Below are 12,088 nucleotides of genomic sequence, written 5' to 3'. Positions count from 1 at the left end.
GAGAAAGGCTTTTTTTACTTGTGGTATCGTTCTCATCAAATACCATCTCATTTTCAGCTTGACGAGCTCTCCCTGAGAAATTAAATATACTTCCTTAATAGTATTGTGCTTTTGACTTCTTCTTAGTATACACTACTCTGTTTTTCAAACTTGCTTTCCAAAAGTACAAAATAGAAAATAAATATTTTCTTTCACTTTTGATTAGTTACAGCAGTTCAAATGTTTATATTTGGTAGCCCTGAAAAGAAAATACTGAAAAAGCTTTCTCCTGTGTCATTTGCTATTTGAGAAAGGGTTTGTATGAGGAGAGAAAACAGATAAACTTCTGTCAGTTGTCAACTAAAGGTGATTTGATTGAACTTTCTCTTTCTTCTGAAATTTTGCAAAGCCATGAAGAAGGGTTAGACCCTCCAAAACAGCTTCTCAGACATCCTGTGAAGGAGAATTGATTGAATGGTCCTTAAAGTCCATCCACCTTTAATATGGCAGCCTTTGTTGACAAAGAAAGGAGATGGCTCCACCTCTTGAGGACTGTGGCATTCTGAGTGATTTTAGGTACGAGAACAAAGTGCTCCTAAGCTCCTGGAAGAGAACCTTGGCTCCTTCCATCTTGTTATGCATATTTTTTTTTTAAAGATTGGCACCTGAGCTGACAACTGTTGCCAATTTTTTTCCCCCCAAATGCCCCCAGTACTTAGTTCTATATTTTACTTGTGGGTCCTTCTGGTTGTGGCATGTGGGATGCCACCTCAGTGTGGCCTGAGGAGTGGTGCCATGTCTGCGCCCAGGATCCAAACAGGAGAAACCCCGGGTTGCTGAAGCGGAGTGCATGAATTTAACCACTCAGCCATGGGGCCGGCCCCCTGTTGTGCATATTTTATCCACAAAGCTCCCTTTACCATTCAGCCTAAGTGGGTTGACAATTGCTCAACCTAGAGGAAAGGTATCAGCTGGCATTTGCAATACATCCTGTCACCTCTAATAACACTTTTATTATGCCATTTATTTTGATTACTTTTGTTTTAAAGAAAATGAAGCTTTATAATTCTAAATCTTTACTGTTTTCCTCCCTACTGAAGAGGAAGGGAAATGTGAGTCCCAATTGTAAAGCTCAAATGTCTCTTCATTACATGAAGAATAGTGTCTTTTTTGGTAGTGGAATACAAAATTAAAGTTACTAAAATTTCTCACAAGCAGATGTGGATTTTGTTTAAAAATTCTTAGTAATTAATTTGTATTTTGGTAGAGATATGAAATGAAAAAAAATGGGAGAAGGATAAATAATCACTTCCCTCTGACCATATCATGTCCTTTCCATCATCAAAAGAATAATATGGGATGTCACAATCTTCCTGTAGATTGTGTGAGTGCAACATTACACTCTTTCCTCACAGCATTCATTGTGGAATAGTCCTGCTTGACACCATATGTCCATAACAAGCCTAAGTAATACTCTACTGTGTGTCTTGGGACATTAGATAAGAACAAAAGCTTACCAGACAAAAGTTTCTAAAGTTAAGGAATCTCAATGCTCTGGAACTGTTGAAGATAAAAAGCTTGACTTTTTATGGGTCCAAGACATGTATGAATGCACGCACCATCAACTGGTAGCTATGTAATCTTGAACAAATTATTTGGCTTCTCTGAGTCTGTCTAATCCTCTGGGAATAATAATAATTTACTATAAAGAATTCTTCTAAGAACTAACTATCTGGGGCCTTTCATAGAGGCTGGCCTGGAGTAAACATACAACAAAGGTTAGTTTCCTTTTCTTAGCCTCTGTTTGTTTTCTTCCTAACATTCATTGAGGAAAAAAATGTGGATTATATCCACAGTCCCTGTTGCTTTTCAAACTTTTTGTTTAGATGCTTATACAGTTTTATGCTGAGAAGATGACGCTTTCTCCATTTTTGATTTATGAAACTCACCTTTGAAATGTAATTGACAAAACTGATAGTACTGATCTATGATGATGTTCAAAACTTGCTGGTTCATGGAAGAAAATTCCACAAGATCTATCAAATATACCTAACTTTACCTCCAGATCCTCAACCACCGAAACATACCTAATAATACTGTCAAAAGACGTCTACCGGGTGCTTAATTATCTTTTATAATTAGTAAGATGCACATCTAGTATTTGCCTGTTCTCAAATCATTTGAGATAAACAGGTTTTTTTTTTTTAATATCATGTCACACTATCCTGAAAAGACAAAAGGATATAATTTGATATGGTACCTTGTCAATGACGAGGGAAGATAAAACTTGTCAAATAAGATTTTCATTTAAAAGGCACTATTAGACCTTTTATCAATCATATTACATCTCTTCATGTTGTTCTCCCCGCATTCCACTTATTAATGTACTCAGGAATACAATAATGAAAAATCTCTGAACAATATGATCTCTTTGTTGGAACAAAGTTATCAACATAAGATCAAGGGTTGTGAAAAGAGAATGGATCCTAAACTATCCTTAGACTTGTAGAATAGAAATAGATTTTAGTAGAATTCTGATCAAAACTGGATGGGATAAATGCCCTTAGGAGGGCCACACACCTGGAGGCGTAGCTGTGCTGGTGTCAGGAGGCAGCGGTAGCAAGGGTCCAGGAAGAGTTGGAGTCCATGAAATACAGTGACAGGTGTTACATCAATTTTGTCTGAGTGGGCAATCAGTATTTGAGCTGTCCTGCCAAAGGTATCATGCCAAGTTCCAGCAGGTGACTTAGGGTCTGGCAACAGGTAATCAAATGAGTCCAGATGCAAGGCATGTTGATGAGTTGTTGTTCATTTTAGGACTTCAGACCTTCTGAGGCAGAGCAGTTACGAAATTAGATATTAAAGTGGAGAGAACAAGACAGGCGTCTAAGATCCAGTATTCTGAAAATGGGCGTGTACTGGGAACATACTAAAAATCTGAGATGAGATCATAAAGTTAAACTAGATGGCAGAAAGGTTGATTTTAGAATTAGTTACCTGAACTGTTAGAGCATCTTAAATTCCTTCTAATCTGGGCAGTTCTCATCTGAGGCTGAGAACTAAGCCTACAAGCTGTATTCTGAAAGTTGCTGCTGAGAAGATTCCAGGGAATTGGAGGGAGGGGTGTAAGCCCTTAAGTGCGTTGAGTCTCGGTTCTTAGTTTAAAACACTACTACACAGTGTATAGGCCATAGAGCAGCTGCCTGAGCATTATCTGGAAGCTTGTTAGAAATACAGAATCTCAGACAGCACCTGAGACCTACTCGAACAGATTCTGCATTTTCATAAGACCCTAGGCTGTTCCTATGCACATTAAAGTTTGAGACATAAGGCTGTGAAGAGTAACCTGTTGTCTGAAGTGGTAGAAATCCTAACAGGATGGTCCTTACATCCAATGTGCTGTGAGATCTTGCTCCTTGTGGAGTTTAGACAATTAGCATATGGTAAAGATCACTATAGAAAGGGCCAGGGCTTAGGTATCATGTATTCAAGAATATAAGTAGAAATGACATAAGAAAACTTTTCTATTTAGTTAAATTCACAGAAAGATAAGGCAAATTAAGCTTCCCTCTAGATCCAGTGTCTAATACCAGTTATCACCCTGTCCTCGTCCTTTTAGGCAGTACAATTTTCATTCGGAAAGGAAATACTTTTCAGAAAAAGAAACCTAATTCTTTTTGAAGAGCTATTTCTGAAGGCAAGAATATTTCCAACGTCATTACATACATGCATATTTGTACATATGTATATGCTTAGGAATCTCCAGTTGAGAGTTATGCATCTGTCAAGTGTGTATAAATGAAAAGTTGCTTTATATTTTCTTCGTGCCAATATTCCTTCGTCATTCAGTGGTGTAAGAAGGCAGATCTTGAGTACAATGTTCATTTATCCCTAACTATTTCCAGCTCAGAATTAAGAAAAGAAATTGAAGTATGACAGAAAGTTTATGGACAATTCTTGAATCTTTCCTGTTCATGTTAAAATCCATTTCATATACCATACTTCTGGATGTTCCTAATACATGTCTAATTTATCCAAGCATTTTTCTTCCAACTAGGAGCATCCCACTGTACATAGACTGGTGTCTTCTCTTAAAATTTCTAAAATATAAAGTAGAACTAATATGACTTAGCAGTATGAGCATCCACTTAAACAATGAAAATCAAATCAATCCTATTTTAGGACATGTTAGATTAGATTAAAACTTTTTGAAAGGAAGTTTTAATATAGTATGTTAAGCTTAAATAAATGTCTATGGAATATTAGCATCAATTATGTACAAAAAATTTACAATTAGTAAATACAGCTAGGTTAATTGCAACTTCAATGTCCAATTGCTTGTTTACTTAGAATCTGTGGGGAATTATTCTCTTCACAGTTTCCATCCACCAGTGGAAGCACTTTCAATGAGGAGCAATCTAGGATTTGTAGTGCGGAAAGAGCAATGCTGTCAAATTGAGAGATGCTTAATTTTCCAGGGAGAAGAAAAGGTTCAAGGTATTCTGTAAAGTGGCAGTTTTTATCAAGAATAACTAAAGTTTCATAAAATAAAAAAAATAAATGATTAATAGATTTAGAACACGTAGCAGATACCTAGCTATTTAGCTGGTCTCTGGAAATGTGTACTTCTAATTCCTTTACCAACCTACAAAAAAAATAAACAGTTTGCACACACTTTTTACAAAATAAATGTATATCAATTATCTAGAAAATGTTTTAGTTAGAATAAAACTGAGGAAAGTAGAGGCTGGTCTGGTGGCACAGCCTTTAAGTTTGCACATTCTGCTTTGATAGCCTGGGGTTCACTGGTTCGGATCCCGGGTGTGGACCAGCCCACTGCTTGTCGAGCCGTGCTGTGGTAGGCTTCCCACATATAAAGTGGAGGAAGATCAGCACAGATGGTAGCTCAGGGCCAGTCTTCCTCAGCAAAAGGAGGAGGATTGGCAGCAGATGTTAGCTCAGGGCTAATCTTCCTCAAAAAATACCCAAAAAATAAAAAGCTGAGGGAAGTTGTTAGGTCTTCAATGAAAATAATGCCAATTTCCTATAGGCAGCAACTATTTGTGACAATGTAGTGCCTCCTTATTATCATCTAGTATTTATTTTGAATTTGGATAAGTTAATTTAGTTATAATAAACTAATCAATTATGGCCAATATTTTCTATCCACAGGAATTTAATTTCCAAGGAAGGTTCTCATTTAAACAGTACAGCATTTTAGAAAATATCTGCCTCAAAATCAGTAAAACATTTTAGAAAAGCTCTACTCCAAAATGTAATTAAGGGGGCAAATTTAAGAGGTGACATTTAGAATGAGTTACTCATAAAAAATACCATCGAAAATAGTAACATCTCACATAGCAATTAAATGTTAGAGTCTTGGAACACAATGTAAATAAAGGTAATAGGTATTGAACACCATTATGTGACAAGTGCTTTATATACATTTCCTCATTTAATTCTTACTGTAATGAAATATTTATAACGGCTAGAAACATGTGGGATGCAATAGACCCCAGCCAAAGTGTCAACAAGTAGGAGTTTAGTGTCTCAAAACCCAAGACACACAGAGATAGGATACTTCTGACACTGCATACTTAAGCAGCTCAGTAACGCCATCATGAACCATGCCATCCTTTTGCTCTTTCATCTTCAGTGTGCTGTCTTATCCTTCTTGAGGGTTCTTCAACTTCCCAAGGTGGCTGTTAGAATTCTAGGAAATGTTTCCCCACTCACCTGAATATAGAGTCATAAAAAGGCAGTATTTTCTCCGTATTTCTTCTTTTATCAAAGAAAAATTATGTTCTAGGAGCCTTCCACTGATATTTTCTTAAAGCTCCTTGCTCTGACTTGTGTCAGATGATGATTCTTTAATCTCTAGCAAGGAGAGTGGAATTGTTATGATTGGCCTAGACTAACAAAATTTTAGCCCTGGGCTACAGGAATAGCTCCTTCACTTTACACAACACACTGAAATATTGGGATTTGGTTAAAAAAATGGAGTGGAGAATGGATGTTGAGTGGAGAGCAAGTACTGTCTGCCGCATTAATCCTAGAACCATTTTATGATAAAAAACTAAGACACTCAAAGTTTAAGTAAATTTTCGCACAGCTAATATGTAGTGGATATTGAATTTGTATATCTGTGTCTGCCTCCCATACTATTTCTATACAGAAATATATATACTTGTATCAAATCTACTTCCTATAAAGTAATAACTATTTGTTTTTTAGATATTAAATTAAAAAGGGCTGTCCAATTTTTGAATTCTTTTTTTTGTTTCAAAACAATGAAGCTATGGGAAAATATGCATCAAGGTGAATTGTCTTTTGGAAAAATACTGCAATCCAGGGGCCAGCCCTGTGGCATAGTGTTTAAGTTCACGTGCTCCTCTTTGGTGGCCCAAGGTTCGCAGGTTCGGATCCTGGGCTCAGACCGAGCACCGCTCATCAAGCCATGCTGTGGCAGCATGCCACATAAAAAGTAGAGGAAGATTGGCATGAATGTTTGCTCCACAACAATCTACCTCAAGAAAAAAAAGATTAAAAAAATACTGGAATCCATGCAACAACAACAAAAAATCACTGTTTCATCCTTTGGATGATATCCTTGAAAATTATTACTGCTACAGGCTTAATCGAAGTGATTCCTAGGCAGAGCTAGGGAAAACAGAGGAGGTAAAGGTAGAGGTGATATTTTCCTCACTAAAGATCCCAGGTCCCTTAGGACGTCTTCACATACCCTGTGATGTTTCTCTGAGACCAGGCTCACCTAGAAAAAAACAATTCAGTCATCTACAGATTAAAAGCTGCAAATGGAAAGTCTGGGACACTGAGAAAAGGAGAGTAGACATTCAGATTCTTACTTAGGTTATAATCAGAAACATTCTAGTGTTTGAGCAAAGGCCAACCAGAGGACTGGCATAAGGGAGCAGCTTGATGCAGTACAAGAGATACTGACCTGAGTTCAAAGAAACCCACTTCCCACTCAACAGCTCTTTGATGCCGCATCATTGTTCATACCATCACCAGTTTTCCCAGTGATAAGCCACACTCCATAAATATTTTCTTGTATAAAGAACTGAATCCTAAATTTGGGAGGCAGACATAAAAAGTGCATCTGGATAACCTGCTTAGATCAAGTACTCCAGAGTATATTATTTATTTTGACAAACTTTTTTAGAAACTCTGCTTTCTGTTGTGAGGCTCAATGAGAGACACTAACATTCCTGGCAAAGAAAGTAACGTAATTTAAGGCAAGCAAAGGTGCTTTATCTTCTTCAGCCAAAAGTATTGAATTTAACCATCTAAATAAATAACAACAATGAAAAAAATCTTTCTTTACATTTTGAGAAGCATATACACTCTGCACCTCAAGTCTAAACAGAATTTCTGAATGTCTAACATGAATTTAATGAAATAATAAAATAATATTCACTTTCTCCACAACTCCCAATACTAATTTTCTTAGACAAAATGGCTGTGCATTTCTGTTTTAATGTGTTCCTTCAGTAAGAGGAATATGAAAAAGCAGATCTCAACACCCCACCCCCATTTGTATCCAGTGCAGTTCACCAAAGCACAGCACAATTGCTTCCACATAATTTTGCTGGATAGTGTTAAACTTATAGAAATCCGTGATTTGCAAAAAAACATAAACATATTCGAGATTTTTCACAAATAATCAGCAACTGCAACATTTGCTGTGGTTCTTTCTGTTTTGCTGTAACTCTACAATGTTTTAAATTCAAAAGGTTTCTGCTAGAATTGGATTATGATTATTATGCAGGAGCATATCCCAGTATAAACAGCTTGCTTGGCATTTACATATTGCTCCCACATGCATCCGTATCTGACTTCTCAGTAAGTCAGAAGCACATATTTTATTATTATGAAAGGAACACAGTTTTTTATTTACTATGGAATCTTGGGTCTTTACAAACAGAATAATCTAGCACCAAAGAGCTTATACAGCCAAACCCTGAACTGATAATAGTGATATAAACTTACGAAGCATGTAAATATTTCAATCTCAAATCTGTGTTATTAAGGCAAGATCATCAATCGTTGTCCATGATGAATTCAGAAATTCCAGCCTAACTAATTGCTCTTACAATAATGAGGGTCAAACAGCTGAACAAAAAATGAGAACTTAAGGAGTTTTTGTCTAACCTGGACAGAGACATGGCACCTCTCTCCTAGGCCAGTATAAACACAACAGATCTACCCCATCTGTAGTCGCCAATGAAACAAATCCTATTTTCTAACACTAGAAATAGGTCCGCTTTTTCCTATAAGGGATATAATACTGTAGACGCAAAATAATCAATAACCATTCCATAGATAAGAGAAATAAGGTGAGTTTTACTTGAAACAGAGTGAGAGTTATAACCTGGGAGGGCCTTAGAAAGTGTTCCGGAGAAGCATGGTTTTCAGTAGTCTTATATCTTTTTAAAACAAAAAACATACATTAAACACACCCAGAATATATTTTCATCAAAATTTCAAAGAGGTGTTCAGTTGCAAATTAGCAGATCAACATGACGGTGATGTTAGGAAAGAGACTAATTGCTTGGGGCCTTACCAATAGGGCATAGGAGGCGAAGTACCCAGTCTCATCTTAAGAGAGTTCATTCTTTACTTCAATGGTTAAGGAGATGTACAATGTATGTTTGATAGGTCATAAGTCAGGCTTTTTAGTTCAAACTGAATCAGTTTTGAACCTGAACACTTACCCTATATACCTCAATATGTACCTCTTGTCAATACCGAGATTTCTGAAAAGCAGGTCCTCAAACATCCTCAAACGTGAAAATAACTAATATACAATAGAATTTCTTACAATTTCATGCCATTCTGCTAGCCACATGGAGAGCCCTAAACTGCTATATGGGAAACACTGTCACATGAACCTAAACGCTCAGTATTGAAGGTCATTTCTAATTTTGCTTGCCTTCATTTTGATCATTCATTTTTCTAAGACAGGGCATTCTGGCTTTCCTAGTCTCAGATATTTAAAGAATTAAAATTACTTCCTGATTAGTGAGCGACAACTCTTAACTCCATAAAAACAGATCATTCACAGAGCATTTTGGCTAAGATGATTCAAAAGGTCAAGAGTTTTCATTTTTATTTAGAAATGAATATTTATAACAATTCTGCATCCTAAACTTTTTCTCTTTTGATTTTGTGTAGGGACAAAAATGGCCCCCTTTTTTGCTGTCATCAAAAGCAAGTGGCCTTGTAAATCTGCTGTAGAATAAACAGCCTGGAGGGGAGTTACAAGAGGAAAAGGCAGGCACGGTTAATCAGAAGAATATGTGTCATATACTGAACATCAGTCTTTCATGTAAGTCGTTAACAGTTTTGGGTGCAAATGTTTCTCTATAAAGAATCAGATGTTCCTGTTCCTTCCATTCCTCTAGTTTGGTAAAACCGGTGCTACAAAGTCATTGCAAAAAACAGCAAACAACATTGTTATTGTAATGGGCTTTTTTTTTTTTAACAATAGGTCTAGCAGGTGGCATGTGGCTATGGCTGGGTCTATCTCCATCTCCAGGGTGCCAAGATGTCCCTCAAAGTTTCTGTGGGAGGAATTTGTTGGTGGGATTTGGATTGTAAAGGCACGCGAGCATCTGCTGCCTCCCTGGTCTCATTACCATTCACACAATTAACTCCTGCGGCTCTCGGCTCAGCAGCCAGAACCAAGGACTCAATTTTACTGCCTCTGTGACAATGCTCATTATCATTCATCAGAACTGAAGAGTTCTCAGGCTTTCAACTCAGTGGAAAGTTTTCTCAGGAAAATAGATCACACACAGGAAAGCACTAGGAATAAAAAGTGAAGAAGCAGAAAACTGGCTAAGGACCCAAACCAACACCTGGAAGGAACTGAGGTTCTGGAAGGTGGAACTTTATTTCGCTTTGTAATAGCATGCTGCATCTTTCAAGACTGTATCACATTTCAAAGGTCTATGTTTGATCTTCTTATATTTTCAGTTAAAGGAACTATGATCAGTTAAGGATAGTTATTTCAACTGTCCTTATTGATTCCAGCTCCAATTTTGCATCCTGTGGAAGTTTTGGTCAAGACTAAAACTCCGTCTTTAAAAAGGGTTTTGAGTAATTTTCAGTAAAGATTAAACAGAGGGCTCTGAAATGCAAGGAAAGCAAGATTCCCAGAAGATATGACAAATTGAGGCAAGCCTAGATTTTCAAAGCCTCAGTCAGTCTGATTAATCAGCGTTGTCGCATAATTATCAGAAATACCACCTGAAAATTAAAATTGTGCTGTCTCTTTAACCACTTTGTCTCGTGATAAATATTCATAAACTGCAGTTATTAACAAGTTTATATTGGGCCAGATTAGGTGATAATATATGACTTTTTTCTAGCTTAAATAGCCAAAGTCTGTCATTTCTTGACATGTAGACTACAAAGAGGTTAAAAGAAAACCTCCTTCCTTGTGACTAAGTGACATAAAACCTGCACCTTCTCTTAAAGATAAAACTTAATTTTGAAAAAGAATCGTTTAAAACAATCTGGCTCAAATGGAATAAGGCTTCTTTGTTTGAAACAACAAAAGAATGATTAGGCTGTTAAAAGGTGGGAAAGTTGTGTTATGTGGTGAAAGCTATGAAGTTTTGTTTGTACTTTTATGAAAAACTCAGGTTGTGAAAGAGAAAGTTTACAAAACTCTCTTTCTGCAATAAGTAAAACTTTGTTCCAGTGACCACCATTGAGAAGAAATTAGAATATTTGTGATATCACTATTGAAAATTTTACATTTATTAAGCTTTATATTTCCTTAGAAATGAGAAGCAACCTTATTGATCCTAATTACACTGCTTTCTCTTTGAATTCTATAAGTCAAAACATACAAGTCCGTTAAGATATATATTTTTAAAATTTGGTATCAAGAATAAAGACATTTACTTTTCTTTTGATTTTTTTTCCCTTTTTCTCCCCAAAGCCCCCCAGTACACAGTTATGTATTTTTAGTTGTGAGTCCTTCTAGATACGGCATGTGGGATGCCACCTCAGCATGGCTTGACCAGTGGTGCCATGTCCATGTTCAGGATCCGAACCAGTGAAAGCCTGGACTGCCAAAGCAGAGCTCGTGAACTTAACCCCTCAGCCATGGGGCCAGCCCCAAAGACATTTTCTTTAAGATTATAAATGTATTATTATAAATTTAAATTACCTAATTTTATATACTATTCTATACTGCCTTCCAAAATGCACATTTTCTCAAGTAAAACTTACAAGAGAAAATAAAAGAAATGTTTGGGATATGATATAATTCAAAGTCACCATCATGTGAATGGAGAAAAAAAACTTGACTTAGGTATCCTAATGCTTATTATATAAAAGTTATAATTCATACTGGGAGGATGGTAATGTGTAGTTGAATCTGCAGAAAATGCATTGCCCCAAGGCTGCTTACACAAAATAAAAATGAATATCTGAATTTTTTATATCTTGTCTTGATATAAGTGATAACACTCCGTTAAGAAAGTTTACGCACCTAGAATTTCTTGACAGCTTAGAATAAAATGCTTGAAGTTATTTTTGTATGCTAGAGGTCTAGTATAAACATCTCTGGTACTTACACTGCCCACACAGGCTCTCACAGTAGGGCTGTAGACCCTAATCCTGACTGCTCTTTACTCTGCAGAAGGATGGTTGAAAATTGCTTTAAAAGTTGCATCCATGGGAATGAAATTTATGTTGTTTGTTTCTTGATTCTCATGCCCATATGAAATGCTGTCTGGCTCACAACTTTCTATCTCTCTTTTTTCCCATCCTAGACCACTTGAACCCCACCCGTTGCATCTCCAGAGCTCTGCCCCAATGTATGTGAAACCAATCTAGTCTTGAGTCAGGAAGGATGCACAAATGTTCATGCTTACCAATAATCAATGCTCCATTGAGTCTGACCCTAAGCCTGGTCCCTGGATCTAATTAGACCTGTTCCTTATACCTGATGTGTCATCCTCATCTCTTGTCCCAGTTCTAATAGTTGACCTTCAGACATTCCTTGGTTTTGCTAATTTTATTCTCCTGTCATTCCAAATCCAAGTGACTCAGTCCTGCTCCAGACTTTGTT

This window comes from Equus przewalskii, chromosome 2 (genome assembly GCF_037783145.1).
Source record: "Equus przewalskii isolate Varuska chromosome 2, EquPr2, whole genome shotgun sequence".
Classification (NCBI taxonomy): Eukaryota; Metazoa; Chordata; class Mammalia; order Perissodactyla; family Equidae; genus Equus; species Equus przewalskii.
This window is presented reverse-complemented; position numbering follows the sequence as displayed.